The following is a 22,078-nucleotide window of genomic DNA, read 5'->3' as shown; positions in this document are numbered from 1 at the left end:
AAGGCTGTGCCACAAGGCAGTGCCACAAGCCACCAGGGAGAGGTCCTGCCCTTTGCTCCTCTGAACATCCAGGTCCTGAGCTCAGGCAACTCAGGTGCACCCCCAGGAAAGATGTTCCCTCAAAAATGCCAAAGCCTTGTTTCCAGCTTGCAGGGCCACCCTTTGCTCCTGCTCTGCTGGGATCAGACCCAAATTTTGAAGCTCCAGGTGCTGATTCAGAGGTTGGGATGCTCTGCCCAAGTGTAAAATGCAGCTACAAATTTTGTAAATGTGACAGCAAATTGCACCAACAGCCTGCAGGCAGAGGCTCAGGAGTCAGAGGCTACATTTGCAGCAGTGCCACAAGCCCTTTATTTGGTTTGGGGTGCTCATAGGCAGCCAGGGGTGCTTGAGAATGAGCTGTGGTTTAGAGCATTTCTGCTGGCTCCACTGCTCCTGTACCTGGCACTCCTGCTGCCAGCCCAATCCAGGCCAGGGGAGAAGGTGCAGAATAATTTAATGTAGATCAAGCCCCTTTCTCCAACTTCAGATGCTTCAAAAAAAATATTCTCTGGGGAAAGGTGTTCCCCAGAAGGGCCTGAGCTTCTCTCAGTGCTGGAGAGCTGCTTCAAACATCTCACCATGGGCATCTTTACATCCTCCACCTGCCCTGCAGGGAGGATAAAACGCATTAGTGGTGGAAGTGTGTGGATACTGCAGCCATGCACCAGCTCGGCCAGCACACAATTGTCATGGCAACCCCAGCTTTCCCTGGAAGCAAACAGAAGCAAATCACTGAAAAACTGCTGGATTCATCAGCCTGCTCCATGGATGAGAGACACCTGGGTACCAAGATGCTCTCTGCAAAGGGACAGCTACAATCATGCCCAGCCTGGGAAGATGGCTGCAAATATGGGAAAATCCTGGCTGAGGTTGCAGAGAAATGGAGGACAGGTTGGACAGGGGGAGGTGAAGAAGCAGCTGCTCCTGTCCTGAGTAAACTCAGCCTACAGTGTTTACAAAAGTGATGGAGGAGGCAGTGTGGCTGCTTATTGCAGCAATGCCAACAGTGCTGCGTGGAATGAAGTGGGGGAAAAGAACCCAAAAGGAGCAATGAAGGACATAAAATACTGATGTGTAAGGCAGAAGTGCCAGTGCAAGGCTGTGAGAAGGGGAAAACAAGGAAAGAACAGGGCAGGGTTCTGTTGAGAGTCTGTGTGGGCACTGGCTGGAGAAATGCTTTGGATGGTGAAGCAGCACTCTGAGTTTTAAATGTTATTATGGGCCTCTTGGGCAATTAGAAGAATTAGATCAGGAAATGATGTGCCAGGAGTGTTGGCTGAAAAGTAGTCAAGAGTTGTGTTTGCTGGGGAAATGAACAGGGAAAATGTTTTTTGGTTTTTTTTTTTTGTGATACTTTAGGATATTGGTTGGAAGTGCAGCAACACAGAAAAGCAGAAATGGTTTGAGTAGTGGGGGGCTGGCCCTGCCCCAGCACATCCCTTCACATGGGGCAGAAGGAAGAGGGCAGATCATATGTATATATCTTATGGAAGATACCATAAGCAAGGTTAAGCAAGCTCCCAGCATCCAATCAGCAGAATATGCCATGAAAATCCACATCCTGGAGCCAGCTCATTAGGAACTTAAGATCAGTCATCCCTAAAACCAGTTATCATAGGCAAACAGATGCAAAAGGAGGAAAATGAGAAGAAAAATGCAGAACCAGTTGAACCCACTGAATTTGTGAAAATGGGAGTCTCTCTGAAGAACAGATCCTATCTCTCAGCACTTGACTATCATATAATCTCACTCCCTCTCTGCACACAATGAGAAAGTCCTGATTTGGATGCTGACATCAAGTATCTGAGACAAGACAATTTAATTTCCCATTCTCAAGGCTAAAGGATTAAAGATAGAGCAGCAAAACTATTTCACATTTAGAAAACCAAACGAAAAAGCCTGAGGAATTCAGATTTCGCCGACGATATTGTTAAACACCACAAACCACTTTTCCCTGATGGCTTCTGCAGAGGGACTGATTGCTCCCCATCCTGGCAGGAGTGTGAGCAAAATAGAAGGTATGGGGTGGATTTGAATATATACATGAAAAATTGAATTATTTTCCCATATCTATCAATTAATAGGTAGCTTGAAAGTCCACTGGACAGAGCTAAACAAGGGGAGGTGTTTTCCTTATTGACAGCACATTTAACCACTCTGCTGTGATAACAGCACGTGGATATGGTAGAAGCATCAGGAATTTCAGGGTAACTGCAGATTTGCAGAGATCCAGAAATAGCTGTATTCCAGAGCACTGCACACGAGCAATGTGAGGTGGAAGGAATACATATTCTACATGTTCTGCATGGATAGTGAATTCCCTTGCAACAAGTTTGGCTTTTGCAGAAATGGGGGTTTTCCAAAGAGAACAGTAAAACAGGTCTGGGCAAGATTCACAAAAGGTCTGCTGGGATTTCAGAACTGCTTTCCTTAAGTGTTTCCCTCCTTGCAAACATTTAAGTATGTGGGGCTTTGATGAAACTCCCTGACTGAGACAGGTAGCACCAAATACTTCATTGTATGATATCACTTAGTTCATTCTTAATAAATCCACCCAGGGATCCAAAGCACAATATCCCTTGTGTCCCATGTGAGGTTCTTGAATTTCAAATGCCAGGTGCTTAAAATTAATGTCTTGCAGATGAATCAGAGATGAACCATAATGGCATGACATTAATTTCAAATTATAAATTGAAGAAAACCACAATCTTATTTTGGTTTGCAAACCAAAAAAAACCCAACCGCCAAACTCAATTGTCATATTTTTTTTGGATGAACTTCCTCTTTCACAGGTAGATTTGATCAGCTCTTGCTGAATTCTGGGCAGGACTCTGAGTCCAGATGGTCCTCAGCACCTGTAGGGCTGGGCTTTGGAAACCTCAGCCTCTGAGTACCCCCAGTTTGAAGCTGAGAGACACCAGCCCTCAAAATTAGGATGATTAATACTGGGGGCCAGAAGAGGAGGACTTCATTTTGGAAGCAGCAGAAGCAGCTCTTACCTTTTCCAAAACACCTTCTTTTTAACTGTGCTTTTTTCTCCCCTCTCATTCTTTTCCCAGACTGCCTGACATTTAAAGTGATCAAAGTTCCCTGTGAACCACAGCTTCTAAATTTCAGATAAATATAGCCACGCTGCTCTGCATTTGTTTGTTTTTCTCAGGTTGCAAACCTGCAGTAGAGACCTACTTATTGTGGAGCAGGGGGAGCTGCTGGTTTGTCACCACGTGTTCAGCGGCCAGGAGGGAGCAGAGCCCTCCATGCAGGATGTGGTTCTGCACTGCTCCCAGCACAGGGTCCAGTCCTGCTCTGGCAACTCAGGACAAACCCACCTGCAGCCCCTTTGTTGGCTGGAGGAGCCAGAGCATCCCTGGAGTGGGCAGAAAGCACATGGAGATGTGATGCAGGGAGACAGACTGCATGGAGGGGAGGATGGAGATGGCCAAGGCTGAGCGTGGTGACATGTCCAGCCCACGCTGACACACAGGGGGACAGCCCTGAGCCCTTTGAAACACTGGGAAGCTCTATGGGCTCTGGGGTACGGATGGCATCACATGCAAGGGCAGGAAGGTCCTAACCCTGCCCACACACACACAGCCACTCAGCCAGGTACAATTTATTTTGGCCTCCCCATTAGATGGGAAGTAAATGTGGCAATTACTTCGTACATCTGAAGTGTCAGAACCCTTTTGCACATTTCCCTAAAGCTGAATAATCAATGAAGGGCTCTGATTAGTGTGAATCTTGGGGAATCATCAGACAGCATGGAGTGACATTTACTTATTGATGCCTGAGATGGGGCTCTGTGATGAGGCTTCCATCCTTCCCTGCAGCCGAAAGGGCATGGCCTGGGGTTTGTTCTGTAAAAAAGGTTTCTGCCCTGCTTTGTGCTTAGGCTGCCACAGACATGAGCAGCCTTCAAGATATGAAAGCTTTGCGTGTGATGGAAGATAAAATACATTTTTTTTCCATGCAGGAAAGACATCCTGCAAATGTAGCACCCAGTAACTGGTTTATCTCAGTGCCTCATTAGAGTCACCACATCTAAAAGGGTTTTCCCCCCCTCTTACTGACAAACAGGAGTCAACTAGAAGATACCAGGGGTGGGGCTCAGATCCTGTGAACTCAGCCACCACAGCAGGATCTGGCTCCCAAGGCAGTGGGATTCCAGGGTGGCACTGGGTAGCAGAGCAAGCTGGTGTCCCTGCAGGATGAGCCCTTCTAATAAGAGACTGCTGCATGGGAGGTATAGGAAGAGCTGGTGGCTGTCACTTTAGGTCCATTTTCTCCTACAATTTCTTTCTGAATCAATTCCCCACACAAAACACACCAGAGAGTTGTATTGCGCAGCTCTGTGTGAGCTGCTGCCCTTTTCCCAGCCCTCCCTCATTTTACCATCAAATTGCAAAAAAATCTGGTTTTTACCCCGAGGGAGAGAGGTTTTAACTAAGGAGGAGAGGGGCTGCCCAGAGAACACATGGAGCTATTACATGTGCAAATTTGGTATCTTTGGGGTCCCAAAGTGCAGAAGAAGGTACAATCTTCACCTCTCCAGGGAGGAGATGAAAGTAAAGCAAAGAGTTCACAGAAAAGCAGAACTCTTCTCATCCCAAATGCCACAGCCAAAGTGACACCAGCTCCAAAACAGACTGTCCCTGCTCTGTCTCATTCATTTCACCTCTGAGCAGCATGTTCACATGCTCAGGGATTATACTTTCAAACCTGTGCATCAACACCTGTCGGGCACCTCAAAAAGCTGCCTCTTCCTAGAGAGATTGCCTTCTCACACAGAGTTTTGTAAAAACAGGAGGTAAAGGACTCCTTGCAAGGAAAAGCAAATAGTTTGGAAATCATGTACTTTAAGTCTGTGCCTGGTTCTGCCTCATCCAACATGTGTTTCCATGGAAGCAGAGGAGGAAATGGGCAGCCTGTGGCTGTAAATCACAGCAATCTCACTGCCGGCTCACGAGCCTGAAAAGACAAATGGATCATTAAAAATAAAAAAACACCTGAAATTTTAAACATCCTTTTTGATAGTAGATAGCTGGTATTTAGTGCTGCAACATTCTCTACAGGGACAGTGGTTCAAGTGCATCACAGATGAATGAAACCAAACTTGGGCTTATTGTCAGAGGAAACAGAGTATGCACCAAATAAAATGATTTTTGCTCTTTTGTTGGTCACACTGGTGTAGTGATTGTGTGAGCACAGAGAATGGCAGTGCAGCACACAAAGGCAGTTATATAAATGGAATAAAAACATATTTTCATCATGGTTTGGAGGAGTGAGAGAGACCAAACCAGGGATAGTTTAGGAAACATGGATTGTTTAGGGAAAGAAAAGGTTTATCTGTTGATCAAACCTGATTCTGATCACAGGAGTGAGTCTCCTGAAGTCAATCTGCCAGTCAGTCACTTGTCTTATCAACAAGTCCTTTGAGCATAAGCTTGTTTCTGACTACAGCCATGAAGTCTTCCTGGTCTCGAACAAGCATCTTGAGGCATCACTGCATCCAAAGAAAACACACAGTTCCCAACACCTCACAAGCCAGCTGCAAATACATCTTGCTGCTGAGCCAGGCACATTTCACTGGCAGTAATTACCAAATATCTTCAGGTAAGAGATACTGGCCCAAATGTGGCACTGGGTGACTTGATTGTAGCTGCTCTCAAGTGACTAAGCTGGATTTACCTGGTGGCTTCATGCCAGCTCCCAGCAAGGCACCAGGGCTGATCTGTGTGCAGCCATTACAGGATCAAATGCAAAATGTCCTTCCTGCACTTACCCCCCTCAGAAAAACATATATCTCTTTTACAGCAGCCTGCCTTGTCCCAAAAGGCTGCAGAATCTCTCACCGGTAGGTTTGGGGTTTTTTTTCTTGTTTTTTTTTTTTTCTTTCTTGACCATCAGGCAAGAAAATTTAGGCACACTTAGAAAAACTGCCCATTAGAAAACAGAGTTGCAAACTCCAGTGAGTTAAAAATCCTGTGTTTTTTTAGTGTTTGGGAGACTTCCTATCCACAGCTCTGTATGCAATGGATTTGGAGCTGTTCTCGGTAGCTGCCTGAATGCTGAATTTCTGAATACTGTGGTCAATACTGTATTGAATAACAATACCTGTGATCTAATGACAGCTCTGTGTGCATCTAGGACTTAAGTTTAGGATTGTTTTTGGGCAGAGAACAGCAAAAATTGAAAGAATGGGTCAAATCCATTTGAATTTCTTAGAAACCACATCCAAATAGGGAGATATGAGAGATGAAAATAAATCTACTGGGGGAAAAAGAAGAGATTGAGCTTGTACCAGGACTGACCCTATTTCCAGAGCCTGCAAAGGTCCCAGAGAGCTCAATACCTGCAAATCCCAGTGAGCAGAAGGGAGTACCACAGAAGGTGTCCTTCTTCCTTTAGAAGCCTGTGAACACATGGCTTAAAGGGAAGGTGCACTGGATTGGCTTTTATCTCTGGCTGGTGCTTAATATTCTTCATCTCACTAGTGGAAATTGTCTGGTAGCACTAGCTGGTACCATGAACTGTGATAATCTGGGATTTTCCCTTTTTTTTTTTTTTTTTTTTTTTTTGTCCCCCCAAAAAATATGGATGCCAAATCAGAATAATGGTTTGTGCAATATTATTATTTGATCAAACTGTAATAGTGATTTGTGGGTTGTTTCTACCTATGCTATTGATAAGGGAGCCACTGAATTTCCACTGGGCCCAAAAGCCTGAAGATGAAAGGTTCCTGTATCTTATTCCCAACTTCAAGCCCACCAGGACACACCTGGGAGTGTTCAAGTCCAAGCTGGAGGGAGTTTTGAGCAACCTGGTCTAGTGGAAGGTGTCCCTGACCATGGCAGGGTTGGAACTGAGAGATCTTTAAGGTCCCTTACAAAACTAACTATTCTGTGATTCTAGGGTTCTATAAAAGACTGCAAGTTTTGAAAACATGTAAGGAAAGGAAGAACATTGCAAATAAATTCTTGGGCCAAGTAGGAAGGAACTGAAAGGTGAGCAGAAAACTGGTGCAGATGAGCATAGAATATCAGAAAAACATTTGCTTCTAGACAGCCAGAGATATTGATCTGCAGTCACACAGCAGCACAGGCTGGACAGGAAGCATCATCAGAAACTGGCTGAGGGAAAGGGAGAAACATGTCAATAAAATCAAGCCGTGTGTCAAAGGGAGGAGGAGGAGGAGGAGGAGGAGGGAGGAGGCCAGCAGTGCAGCCTGTGCTGGAGCCATGGGTGTTTACCTCATTCTGTGTATCAGTGACCTTGGGGGTGATGCCATTATCTAATGATGCCAAATTGTAGGAGGCACAGAACAAATTAATTACAAATGGGAGATTAGGCTTACGGTCTGATAAGCAGCTAACGGAGTTCAATGGAGAGAAGTTTTAATGAGATTAAGTGACAAAGCCATCACTTAGAAGGAAGCATTAAAAGACTACAGACAAGGAGAAAGAACTGGGGGCGAAGGCAGAGAACTATTAAAACCATCTGTGTTATTAGAAGAGGAGTAAACAAGGCCTGTGCCTCTCAGGGAGAAATGGGGATGCTAGTGAGGCGTGCTGGCACCGCCGGTGGGAACTGCTCCTGTGAACGTATTGTATGGAGCTTCTGAGTCAGACTCAGGGGGATATCGATGGGAAACACAGCACAAACTTGGGATTAACACCAGCAGCAAAGCACTGTCTGGCTTGGTATGAATAACTGCAAGCAAGAGCCTGGAGAGCATGTCCAGGAGGCCTGGATGAGTGGGATATGGCAAAGGGTTGGAGCTGGCTTGATGGAGAAGAGCTCTGTGTTGGCTCAAGGGCAAAAAGAGCAGGACACTGGATGGTAGCAATCAAAGAAAGAAACTGGCCAGCAGTTAATATGTCAGGCTCTTAAATAATAATAGCCATTCTAATGATGAATAATTAAAGCAGAGCACTTGGTCCTCAGGCCCTTGCGTAGTTCCGTTCCTCTAATGCACGACAGAAGAATCATTTATGGCAGGAGGAATCTTGTGATCACAGGGACTGGCTCTGCTTCACCTCCTACCAAACCCACTGCATCCTTCTCCATGAGCTATATTTAAAGCTGAGTTCAAATAAAATGGGAATAGGAGCAGCTTCAAATCAGACTGGGGTGTGGGGATTGGAAATAATGTCCTGTGTTGGTGTTACCTGCAGGCAATGGGTCAAAACAATTCCTGAAAGGGAGGAGAGACACATCTTTTAGTTCAACATGAGTGGGCAGAATTCTGTACGGCTGTACCCTCAGACAACACAAAAAGGTGGCAATTCCTGCATTTAATAATCCTCCTCACACTGAAATTCATCCTGCAAGCTCTCCAAGGAAAGGACCTTACTGCTTGTTCTCTTCTTGGCTAACAAAAGATCCTGATCTTGACTGGGTCTCCAGGCACTGCATCTAAAATAAGATTTAAAAACAATAATCAGCCCAGAGCTTTCTTTTTTTTTTTTTTCCTGAGAAATCAGGGAGCAATTTGTGCATGTTAAGAAACACATCCAGCACTGAGGCCTTTCAAAGTTATCTGCTATTCCCTTGACTTCCCTTGCAATGCAGATTATCCAAATGCAGATCCCTGGGTGGTCTCTGATACACAATTCCAGTAAATATTTACATCCCCTCTCTTCCTATTTTGAGTCAAAAAATGCTAAAAGGATGCAAATGGGATGCCTCGGCATTTTACAGTTTCTTCACTTTGGTCAGCAAAAGTGAGATCCAGTGGAGGTGACAGCTAAAAGTCTGTTGCAACCTCACCTTTCTGGAAAGATTCAAACCCCTACAGTTAAACCTAATTTTTAAAAACTGCAGGTAGAGGGTTATACATGCAAGTATGATATGGGTCTATGCCTGACTCAAATTCACAAATAGAATCTGCAGCTCTGAACTCCAGCCTTTCCCACAGGGCAAAAGCAGAGTTCTCATCTGAATAAATTCTGAAAAACTCATCTGCCAGCATCTCTAAACCAGTGCAACAGCAACAGGAGCTGAAGCCAAGTGCTCTGAATATTTCCTTGCAGAATACCCAGGAGAGCACAGCTATATGTAACAGAGTTATTTCCACGGTGTTTGAGGCAGCATTTCTAGTCTTAGCAGACAGAGAGGTGCCAGGAAATGATTCTACTCCCCAGGCAGGATTCAAACAGGCAGGCTTGTGAGGCCATGGTTATCACATTGATCTTTTTAACCCCCCTCCACATAGCATCAAGCACGAGCTAAGTGACCACTGCTCATCCAGACACTGCTGTTAGCTGCTGCTGCTGCGGGTTGCAGGGAAAGGCACTGCCCCTGCTCAGACTGTCCCTGGGAAGTACCAGATCCCAGCCTTGCTAAGGAATAAGCTTCAGTGCCCTGCCCTCCTTCAGATGATGCAGAACAGTTTGATGAGATGCTCTCTTTCTGTGGGATTTGAAGAGCAGGGAAAAGGGGGGATAGCTGCAGACAGCTGCCCATATTGGTCAGGGAAAGGGCTCCTCACCTGGAGCAGAAGCACTGTGGGAAGGCACTGATATAACTTAAGGGGTGCAGGAACAGAAGGAAGCAAGACTTCTTTAAAAGGGATAAGAGATGGCATGTTCCCCAGACAGGTGTGTCTGACAAAGATTAATCTCTCATTCTGCATGGCTCTACATGCTCCATGAGCTGCCCCATCAACCCCTCTGAGCCTAAGCAGTGGCCTGCTGGCCATTGCCAGCTCTTTGCAACGCCTCCCCTCAAAGGGAAGGTCCACGTCCCAAACTGAGCGAATCTGGGCACACAAACATCACTAAAATCACTGCTGTGTGCACAGCCAAAACATCCACTCTCTCCTTTACAAAAGGCTTGCACCTGACAGCCGCTGGCACCTCGGGGTGGGATCCCTGCCCCATTCCCTGTCAGCTCTGTGACACCAGGACATAACACATCCTTTAGCATTTTTCCTCCAGCACCCTCATTTATTTCCTTTTGCAATGTCAATTTGCCCGGCCAGCTTAATGAATAATTCAGCAACATTAAACACGTGCCAAAGCTGTTTCAGCTCTCAGTAGGATCAGTTCTTTGGTCGTTTTCTCCATTTAAACTTCATTCCAACATAATCTCCCCTTTATTGCTGCTGGGGGAGCATGATCTACAAGTAAAAAGCACACTGCCATAGTTATATGGAAATATAACAATATATATGGAAATTCTCTCTTTGATAGGAATGGTGTGCTGCTAATCATTCTGCTGGATGCCTTGCTGCTCCTGCTCACTGTTTCTGTTAATGATGGAAAAAAACAGCTCTTTTTTTTTTTACAGACATCTACGGGATATAAGGTTCAACAACCACACCATAAGGATGATCTCACAAACCAGAATTCAGAAAAAAAAACTGAGGCAATTTCCCAGTTTTGTTGTGTGTTCCTGGTGTTACTGCAGTGAAAGCAATTCATCACACCCAACAAATCAATTACTCACACAATAAATTAGCCAATATAATTCCTTTTTCAGCAGCTTTTCTGGACAAAAGGGGTGTGCACATGTAGTGGAGCCAGTGTGTGACATCCAGCTGTAATAACCGTGCACATGAAGGGTAAGGTGAGTGCTCATTTCAGAAGACACAATTGCTACTGTGGCTTTTATTAAATCCCACTCATTTTATTACTCCCTGGTTGGAGCAATAAGCCTTACTTTCAGCTGAGGGTGAAACATGGCCCCGTTTTTGCAGCAGCAAAGCTCCAGTGCAGGAATCCCAGACAACCAGGGAAGACAGCCTGTTCTCCCTCTTTGGGAAGTGACTTCCAATTCTTTGGAACAGCTCTTGCACTTAACCTAAGCAAGTAAGCAGAGCTGCCTGTGTTTCAATGCTACATTAGCTGATAAAGTGACCTTCAAAAATCCTGGCTGTTAATCTCTGCTGGCTTTTCTTCAGGCTCCCCTACCTTGTTTGTTGCTCAGATACAGACCTTGTTTTGTTGATGCTATCAGCATTACATGAGGACGTCTGCAAGGACCCCTTCGCTTACTCCTCTGTAAGGAACTGTCCCTATTCCTAAAAGAGAGCAGAAAAACCTGACTGTGCAATGCCTGCCCCTGCCAACAGCACACTCTGAGTGAGCAGAGATCCTGGGCTGCTTTTATGGGAATTGCTCAGAAAGCAGTGTCTGGGATTGTCTTGATCTTACACCACTATGGATCCCAAGTAAGGCAGAGAGCTTGTACCAGCCAGACCATGGTGGTACCAAACCATGGAAATCTGCATTAGTTTTATCCCTTTAATTTTGCAATCTCATTTCACCTTCTATTCAAAAGATAAAAAGATATTTAAAAAAAAAATGAAATTACATTTTTCTCATTTGTACAAAATGTGTTGCTCTCATCCCAGATGGATGATGTAGCAACATCAAAAGCTGTTTCCCTGGCAAATCATTCTTTAGGATCCAGTTTGAAAGAGGACAGTCCTTACTGAGATTTCTACATTACCTGGCAGCCTGGATAGTCTAATGACAAATCCTTCAGGCAAGCTCAATTTGCTGCCTTGGAAGCCTTGTATCTCCCTTTCTAAGACATGGCTTTTTTGCAAAGGTAATACTGATTATCTGTGTCCTTTTAGTGCCTCTCAAGTTACCTCATCTCAGAGGACTCCTGAGGTCACCTCTCGCTGTAGCTTGCACTCTCATGAACTGAGTTGTGAATTATTTTGATATGAACTGAAGGAAATCTTGTACATCTTTTCCAGTGATGTTGAAGAGTTGCAGGAAAGTACTGGAGGACTAATTCTGTACAAAATCTCATGGCAACAGCTGGGAAAGGGTTTCTCTGAGCAAGTGATATCAAAGAGCTTTCAGTGCATAGACTCAAACAGTGAGTCAGGTAGAAGCTGCAAGGAAGACAAACCCCAAAACCAGAAGTTCTGGCATCAAAGCAACCCAACTGGCAGAGGTTTTCCCCCACAAAAAAAATTCACTGTTGGGTAAGGGAGATGCAAATGTGTCATGTTTTGTGTCTTCTGAGCCCTGAACACGCAGGAAACAATCACTCAGCCATGTTGGGTGGAAAATCACCTATTTCAGAAGCACAAGGAACTTTGCATGCCAAATTTTCAGAAATGAGGCTCAGCTGGACCCTCCCAGACCCAAAGCACTTGTGAAATTGGTCACCACCACCAAAAAACACAAACCTTCACCTTATTCTACAGCTGATTTAAGCAACCCTGACATCCCCATATATCCCCACCATGGGCAGGTTTGCATCTGGCAGACCTGTGGTGGGGGCAGGAGATTATTGGCAACAAAACCAACCTGTCTTTTATGTGCATTAGGTGGTTTTTTCCATACTTGTTTGTATTCCTCACACACAGATGAAACACAGCAGAACCAGAACACCAGAATGAGTTCTCACCACCACAGCTCCCACGAAACCACCAAGCTGCTCTCAGAGCCAGAGGGAAAAGATGGTATTTGTGACATCTCTCTGGAAAAAAATAGCAGACTAAATTGCCCAGGTTGTGTAAAGGTCAAAAGAGTTTGAAAAAATATACTGCAAAAAGAGTAAGACAAAGGAATGTGGTAACCAAGGTAAGATTAAGAGCTAAAGTGACAAGGACACAAGATGCTTCCTTCAGGGAGGAATTCAAGCCCTTTGGATTGAAAGTTGGATCATTGCAAGGCCCTTATTTTTTCTATTGTTCTGAACTGACATGAACTCAGCAGGTCCCCAAGGAAAAGAAAAAAAATAAAAATCCCCTTTTCAGTCAATATAGCTATAATGTCCCAGTCAGCAGTGTACCCTTGGAAGCTAAGGAAAAACACCAGGGAAATCAATACTCACCTCCAGGATTTACTCCCAATGGAAATCTATCACATGCCCACCCTTCACTACAGTCAAATACATTAATTTTAACTTCATGGTATCTACCAGACACAAATAGCAATACCCAAGGAAGTCCTTATTCTCCTGAACATCAGAGGAATCAGAGCTAACAGGTTTAGGAATTTGTATTCCACCTCTCATTGAGACCTAGAAGTATATTTTGTATCACTGGAGCTTAATCTTATATTAAATCTGACTTGAAATGAGTCCAAACTCTTCAAATGAATTAATCAATGAAACTGGTGACAAAACACAATTCCCAGCTCATAGAGCATTGCAGAGGTTAAGAAGCAGCATTTCTAGATCAGAAAACAAAACATTCCTGGAGTTCCTTGCAAAGCACTAAATTTATGAGAAAACTGCATTAATAAGAAAAACATTCTGCTAACAAAAGAAATATGTTTTGATATTTCCTTCACCTAATCCGTATTCCACTGTATAAACTTCCCTAAGCACCTTCTGTGCTAAAACCTTGAATTGGTATGGATGCCTCATCCCTGGAAGTGTTCGAGGCCAGCTGCTCTAGTGAAAGGTGTCCCTGTCATGGCAGGGGGCTGGAATAAGATGATCTTTAAGATCCCTTCCAACCCAAACCATTCAGTGATTCTATGAAAGAATTTTTAGCATAATTTAAAAAAAAACTTTACAGGTTGTATAACTTTCAGCCCTTCTGTCTTTATGACTTAGGTTTCTGTATGCCCAGAGTAAACATTGTCTCTCACTATATATTGTGTCAGTCACAGAAAAGCTATCACTGCTGTCTCACAGGTGCTAGATGTTTCTCTGTCCATGACATCTTTCAGATCTGCTGGAATATCCAGACAAAGCATCCTTACGTCCAGTCATCTGCAAACTCTGGCCACCATCACATTGTCTGTCACAGCCTTGTCTGAAAGCTGTGTCATTGATCCCTGACACAAAGAGACACCAAAAGGGACTCTATGTCAAGATTTTGGCTTTTAAAATGTGTTTAAATTATGAGTGATCCTGCACTTGAGGTGTGCCTGAATTAACAGAAAAATCACTCATGAAAAGAGCAGTTTTCTCCTTGCAGCCTTTCCCAGGAGCAGAACTGAGACAACTTCAGGTGTGTGGCATGGACACAGACAAGGACATGGACACAGCAAGCTGTGGACTCACAGAGACAAGCCTTTTGCACGTAACACATAATTTCTCTCCATTCCCTTTGTTAGCAGCTTCTTGTTTGTCTACAGATCCTCCCAGCTCTCTGTGCTTGGCCTGGACTTTGCTATTCATGGCCCTGACACTTAAACATTTGACACAGCCATCAGCTTTCTGGGGTGTGTTCGTTTGTTTTTCTGCTGGTCACTGTGTAATTTTGATGTGGCAGGAAGATTTTAGAAACACCAACTTGTGTCATATCTGTCAGAAAGGTACACTTCTGTCTGAGTGCTGTGACAGCTCTTCCGAGGCTGTCCCTTGCTCTGAAAGGGAAGATATATAAAACCGGAAGGATAAAGCCCATAATTTTTTATAGCTCAGTACTTAACACTCACAGGCAGTGGAGTAGACAGCAGTCCCAGGAGAAGACATGTGATCCTCCCACGTTACAGCTATACCCAATTTTAAAAGCCCCTCTGAGCATCCAGTCGCTGTGTTTAAGATGCTTTGACACACATGCATTAAAAGTTCGACCTTACCCAACAGATGAGGAGTTATTTTCACCAACAGGGACAAAAATCAGGGGAGGAAAGAGATGCTAGAGGTGAAGCAGGCCAAATACTCAGGCTATGGATAACACAGGTTGTGGAATGAAGGGGTGAGATTTACTGAGACGTTTCTGAAGGTCATATAAAGGTCATGCTCTGGTGTATATACATGGTGCTCACCGTGAGAGGGATTATTGCAGTAATCACCACTGATCCCAGCCACTGCCCAAGCAAAACAGTATATCCAGGGAGAAAATCCCCTGCTCTTTGCTTTGTTCTGATCTTTTCCAGGGTACAGGCATCTCCTCTAAGTGACCGTTCCTCACTTAGGAGACCCTGCTCTGCTCCCATCAAAGCAAGACTCCAGGAAGAACTCCAAAGTCAGCACCTGACTATTTCTCAGCTCTCCGTGTCCCCTTTGCAGAGGGGACAGGTGACACTGCAACCACTCCTGAGGGCAGAAGGGGCCAAACTCACTCCTTACTCCCTGAAAAAGGAGTGAAGGACAAATCCTGTACAGCACAGACCCACCAGTGCACATGCTGCTCATTACCACTGCCATGGCTTGCACATCTCCAGCTTTCTCCAGCTCAGCTCTGGCTGAATTATCACTGTTTGGTGGGTGACAAGCTGTCAGGTGGCAGCTGAACTGCATGAAATGGCCAGAAGTGGGGAGGTGAGGCAGAAGTGTGTATCTGTGAAGTTCTCTCTCCTCCTCCATGGGCAGAGGAAGAGTCAGTGCTGGTATGGGGAAACTCCTCTAATCATGGTGGTTGGAGAGGATTTCTGGGACCCAGTGGTGGGAAAGAACAGAGGGAACGAGACAGTTCAGGAAGCTCAAAAATATAACCACAGAGGAAAACAAAAATGAAGAAACTATAATTCCTTAGCCTAAAGTAAAGAAGGATGGAAGAGTGTTAACAGTTTTGGAGAAACACCTGGGAACTAGAGGAGGATCTGCCAACAGAGGCCCTTCCAAATGAGTCACAAGCATCTGTCAAGAGTGTTCTACCAGGAATCGTGGCTGTGGGCCAGGAGATGGGTCCTGGGACCTCATGGAGCTCCTGGCAGCCCGCTCTGTCTGAGCTGCATTGGGTGGCATTTCTCCTTCACCCTGCTCTGCCTGCAGGCACGGGACTGACCCAGACTTGCAGCTCCAACTCTCAGCTCCCCCAAACCTCTGCCTTTGCTGAGAGGATGGACAGAGGTGGCAGAGGGGGGGTCCTGAGCCCCCTGACCAAACTTTGAGAGCAAGGGGTTGGACCAGCTGCTTCCACAGGCCCCTTCCCACCTGAATTGTTCCATGTGAGAGGAATGTCCACAGAGGTTCACCAAGCTACTCCAAGATTTCACGGCAAGACCAGGACTGGGTTCACATGTTTACTTCTCTGGACAGGTTTTTATCCCACTCCTCCTACAGCATCACAAGGTGCAGACACTCCACCCCCAGGCAGGACATCCCTCTCCCCTACACCTTTTCCAAGCAGGGGCTTTCCAAAGGATGCAAAGCTACTGGAGCCCCATAAAAAGCAAACCGAAGCACAGAAAACAGATGGGCCAGAGTGTGGAGGCACTTACAGCAGATGGCACTAAAATATTAAACTAACACTGCCTTATGCTTAAGCCTTGGCCTGGCTTGCTGCTGATTGCAGAGCCAGCCTGGTGAGAGCATGCAGATGAGAAACAAGCCTCAGATTGCTAAAGCACCCAACCAAACATCCCCTTCCCACAGAAAAATGCCTCACTAGCAGCTCCTCCAACAGCAGGGATGTGCTAACTCAATGCAGATGATGTTTAGCTGAACAAAAAAGCATTCCCAACAAATTCGGGTCTTTCCCAGATCTCTGCTGGAAAACCTAGAGAAACTAGGAAAACTAGCAAAACTAGAGAAACTGTAAATCAGTTTGTCTGTGACACCAAACGGGGGAAAAGCCCACACTGTCTAGTGTTTGTCCACAGTGGGATAGCCCTGGACATCACAGGAGGCACCAGGAAGGAGAGAAAACACCTTCTTCAACTCAGGGCATTTGCCACTGTCACTCCACAACCAGAAGTGATCCTGACTGCAGCTTGTGACACTACCTAAGAGACACCAGGATACCACACAGAGATGGGTGACCCTGGACCTTGGTGTCTCTCATGGGTGCTTAGAGCCACAGCAGCCACCACGGGAGTGTGATAAGGACATACATTTGTACTGGAATAGTGCTGTGAAAGCCTTTCATAAGGCATCAAAATCAAGATGCTTTGTGGCAGGGTGGGACATGACTGTGCTGCAGAATAATGCCTTGAAATGATTAATTTTTTCTGACTGTGTGTCCAGCAGGATCCTGTCTAGAGCCTGGGTCCTGCCCATTGTGTCATCTAACCTGTGAGTGACAGTCCAGAGGCCCAGGCCTGGCCTTTCCTTCTCTTAAGTGAAATTGTGCCATAAAGCAAAAAGAAAATGAAAATAACCATTACTTTTAATATCCACATTTCTTTTTTTTTTTAATATCCTGAGATCAGGCATCTGATCTGAAAGGTAACAAACGAGCTGTTGCATATTTCATTAAATGAATCAAGAAGAAGGAATCTTCTGATACTGCCACTGAAGGAGGGGCTGGGGAGAGACAGAATCCTCCAGCACAAGGAAGATCTCCTGCCAGGACCAGGTCCTCAGGCTGTGGGACACCAGCACAAGGTAAGCCAGGCCATCCTGGCAGAGAGTGGCCAAAAGGCAGCACAGGAGAAGACAGGAAAGGACTCAGCCAAAGAGCTCCTTCTTAGCTTGCCTTGATTCAGGCTACTTTTGGGCTTCTTGCAAAATGCCCTGGGCCAAAGGATTCATGTTTCTGGGACAGCAGGTCTTTTCTGAAATTCCCTGTATGCCCAAGCCATGTGCAAGTCCAGCACATAATAATAATAAGAATAAATAAATAAATAAATAGGAAGGAGAAAGTGATGTCACCTGTTGGAACGCTGGAACACTGAGAGTTTCAGACTTTCAGCGCTGACAGGTTCTGACCCCCAAGGAAACACTGCTTTTGACCTGAGGCCTTGGAAAAGGAAAATTGAATGCTAGAACTGAGATCACTGATGTGTAGAATGAATACAAGTGTGTGATATCACATGGTAGAAAACTTAAAATTTAAGATTTTAAAATACAACAGTATATGGAAAGCAAGATAGAGGTTTTAAGGTAGAAGTTTCTCTTTTCTTCACCTTCTTTATGAGTCTAAGTGGTACTTTTGTAATTGAATGAAAAAAATCCGCATTGCAGGTCACAAGTGTTTAGTTACTAGGTTGAAAATAAAAATCATTTAAGTGTCCATTCTTAAATGAACAGCTTAAGCTTAAAAGTAAGCCCCGTAGAGAAAAAGATATGTCACCATTTTTTGCTTGTTAGCTAGAAGTACTGTAGAACTCACTGTATCATAAAAAAAGAATTAATAAACATCTGAGTCCAACCACAAAATACCATCTCTCAAGCATTTAATCCTGACTAGCAAAAAAATAAAAAAGAAAGATAAAACACAATAGTCACCCTTCCTTCCTGCACTGCCACAGTCAGATATCCTCCTAGCCCTATTGTGTAAGGGCTGTGCCCACCCCTGGGAGGAGATGCCAGGAGTGATGTGAGTGACCTGCTTGGCTGAAGGTCTGCCTTCCCCTCTGTGCTCTGCAGGAGGAGTTGGCAGCACCAACACAGGTAACAACTGCACATCTCTGGCCAAAGCCAAGCCTGGGGTGCATCAAGCAAAGCCATCGTTCCGACCATGCAGAAAAGCAGGAAAGGCTTCTTGGTGATCAACAGCGTGGGAACAGCTCCACTCCATCAATTCCTGACAGCTCCAGTAAAATGGAGGTGGGAAGTCACTGCCCGTTTTTATTATTGCCACTGGATGGCAATAGACATTAAGCAGAGATCACTGTGCAAACCACACATGCACTTGCTGTGCTCCACCTTGTTATTCAGGGCGATGGCCGTGGTGTCAGCACACCCAGCAGACACAACAGAGAGGTCCAGGCTGGCAGCAGGACAACCAGCAAGACTGTCACTGGAGTCAGGTTGAACACTGGGCTTTTCCTTTGCACAGCCTTTCTGTGCCTTTCCTGCACTCAAAATTAATTTTTGCCTCGCCAGCTCAGAGCAAACTCTTCTGATGAGCAATGCAAAATACGTTAATGCCATGGATAGGGGTGAAAAAACACCTGGTGGGATTACAGTACCGTGCTGTGAAATACTTAAGGCTTACATTGAAACTGATTGTTTTTAAATTACATGAGCTATGAGCTGGCCAAGGGCCACAGAAAGATCTGCAGTGGGGTGTCAAAAACTCAGCCGGGTGCGTTGAGCAGCTTCATCTGGTCTTGTGTGACAAGTAAGTAACAGGAAACAATCAAGGTATTTCTGATTTCTGTATTTAACAAGTACGTAGTAGCATCTTGCTGGTATTCTCTTAATGGTAGATAACTATGACTAAGATAATTCTACTAATTAGCGAATGTTGATTGTTCCTGCTTTGGGTGACATCACTCTGCTGCACCTCTGCTGTTTGTCACTGCCACTCCTCCCCCTGCTCTTGTCACTTTGGCTGAGTGTGGCCCGTGCCAAATGCCTGCCAGGTGCCTCTGAGCTGGCACGTGGTACAAATGTGATGCTGTCACGTCAAGCTCTGCCAAGACCTCAAGTTGATGCCCTGAAAGCAGTTCCTGTCCCAGGGGATGTGCTCTGCCACATCATTTCCCTGCCAGCCAATGTGTCTTGGGAGGACCCATGGGGATGCTCTGGTTCCACCAAGCCAGTTAACACATCCCTCAGTTCACCTCTGACAACTGACAAAGTGCTGGCTTTCGTGTGGATTTCTTGTGGGTTTCATGTGGATTCTCTGAGTGAGGGACTAGCTCTCCTCCCCCAGGAGAGAAGGAGAGTCCCATATACCACATTTAACATAACAATTTAAATAATGCCCAGATACAGCATCACACCTGTGACTGGAAAGCATTGCAAACTGAATCCTACACCATCCAAACTTTCTTGTCTTGCCCCACCTCCCCACATCTAGAAATCATCTTTACAAAAAGATACACAAATTTTACCAACAATACTCTCAAGAGGCTCTATGTTTTTGTTTTCCTTGCCTTAGGCACCTGGGTGTCTTGAGAGCAAAAAAAACCACATACTGAATTAGTTATCTTCGCACCACCAAGCAGTAATTAGCCTGTCTTGTGAGGAAAAGTTCGTTCCCCTACTGTCCTAGGGGAATAAAGATAGGAAACATGGACACAGGGACGAAGTCTGCTCACGTGCACAGGGATTTTCTCTGACCACCACATGAGAACAAGTCACAGAATTCACAGAATCACTGGGTTGGAAGAGACCTTCAAGATCATCGAGTCCAACCCATGCCCTGATACCTCAACTAAACCATGGCACTGAGTACCACATCCAGTCTTTTTTTTAAACACATCCAGGGATGGTGACTCCACCACCTCCCCGGGCAGACCATTCCAGTACTTTAACAAGTATGTTAACATCACTTTAGGCGATGGCAGAAATAAAGAGAGTCATGAAACTTAAGCCAGAAAAGTCTGAACATGATTGAGGGGTACTAAAAATTGTAACAGATCCTGAAATATCAAAATTGAGGGACAGAACACCTGCTGTCCATGTGATAATCCCCAACTACTTTCCCAAATTTTTAGTGTTCTCTCCAGAGCAACACACACACACTGGGATTGCAAAGACCCAATGCTAGCCTGGAGGAGCAGTGTTTAAAAGCTAAAAAAATAAAATTAATTTAATCAGCACTACAGCTTGTAGGATTTGGGCAGAGGCTTGTCTAGTCCTAAAAAATGGGAAATTGGTAAGTGGGAAAGAAATGACTTGAGCTCAGACTATTTGTGAGGGAGATGAGATGCACAGCATGACACTGGGAGCTCTGAGAGTCTGCCAGGAAAACACATTTACAAGCAACAATCATGTTTCTTACTCAGACTGTTAATGTCATTAGTGCATTACCACTCAGAATCAGTATTAACATATTTTGTTTGTGCTGCTGATCTTGCAGCCCTCAGCACATCATGCAAGTTAAGGCTGTTGCCTGTGCACTTGGGTTCACAGCACACAGGAAATGGGTTTGAAGTGTGCCAGTCACACATGCCTGCCACATCTCCAGGCCATCACGTGGGACGTGCCTGCACAAACGTGGACAGAGGAAAAAGATGCTCTTCAAGCAGGGTGGGGGGGATTCTTGCTCTCCTCTAGTCTATATCCAGCTATTTGCAAGGAAGCAGCAGCTCTTTGAGATCCAAAAAACAACGCATCTGACAAGATATGGGCAGTCACTGCCCTCCAGCCCAGCCAGGGGGATGGCAGAGGGGCAGCAGGGCAGCTGTGGGGCAGTCCCAGTGTCCCTCCCTCCCTCCCACACCTGCCTACAAAGCCAGGGTACACAAAGTGCTACTCAAAGCTGGCATCTTGCAAAGAATAAAATGCCTTTTTTTCTCAGTGGTTTGTGATCCAATCCCCTTACAGGCTATAGGGACCCTGGCAGTGTCAGCATGCAGTGACCACATGCTGCCCTCTGGTCCTCAGGGCTCAGCTCAGACTAAAACCTGAAGTTGTTTCTAAAGGCTTGGTGGGTCCTGTTAGACCACAGTGCCTGGCACACCAAGCCTGGACGTGGCTGGTTCTGTACTGGCCTTGAAGGGATACTATGGGCAGACAACTTGAGCTCACCTAGAAGTGTCCTGACCCTCCTCCTCACACTGCTGGATTCAGGAAGGGGATCCCAGAGGAGCACACAGGATGTCCCCTAAGTCCTGCACACCTGGGATGAGCCACCCCCTTCCCTGCACTGGAAGTATCCTCATTATTAAGAATGGAAGGTGTCAATCACCATGAGGGAGATTTGTTTAAACTGCACCAGCTTCAGTGTCACTGGATGGTTTGGGTTGGAAGTGACCTTAAATATTATACAGTTCCAATGCCACATCCACAGACAGGGACACCTTCCACTGGAGCAGATTGCTCAGAGCTCCATCCAACCTGGCCTTGATTCCAGAAACACCCAGACTCACCAAACCCAACTCTTCTCCTCCTCCAAATCTCAGTTTTTTATTTTTCTTTCCCAATAAATACATCCTGAAAATCTTTATCCTTGTACTTCTGACAGGTGCAGGACCACATCCCCGATCACATCCCTTCCCTGGGGCAAGGCAAGTGGTATTTAAAAGGTAAGATGATAATTTATTCCTCTTTGTCCTCCAGATGCCTGATGTGCAAATCAGCCTTATGGTGCTGGGGTTACCGCACCATCCTGTATCTATGCTTACGCCTAAAAATTGTTGTTGCTGGTATTTATTTTTTCCCTAAGAGGATGGGCAGGTCAGGGATGATATGTGTTGATTGTCACAGGCATGCCCAGCTCCCACCTGAGGGTGTCCTGTGCCAGCAGCTCCCCCTGCTCCGCACTCCAAACATCTCCCCTTACAGGCACTGCTCCCTCCCCCTCCTCTCAGCAGCACTGCAAACACCA

The 22,078-nt window shown here is 45.4% G+C and overlaps 1 protein-coding gene across 1 annotated transcript in view; it reads right to left on the bottom strand.

Annotated features, from left to right (window-relative positions):
* RTN1 (reticulon 1) overlaps nucleotides 1–22,078 on the bottom strand; it is a 116,196-nt gene that overhangs the window by 23,277 nt on the left and 70,841 nt on the right. The gene's annotated exons all lie outside the window — the stretch shown is intronic.

The sequence above is a fragment of the Cinclus cinclus genome, chromosome 6, assembly GCF_963662255.1.
Source record: "Cinclus cinclus chromosome 6, bCinCin1.1, whole genome shotgun sequence".
In the NCBI taxonomy this organism is placed as follows: Eukaryota; Metazoa; Chordata; class Aves; order Passeriformes; family Cinclidae; genus Cinclus; species Cinclus cinclus.
This window is presented reverse-complemented; position numbering and strand designations above follow the sequence as displayed.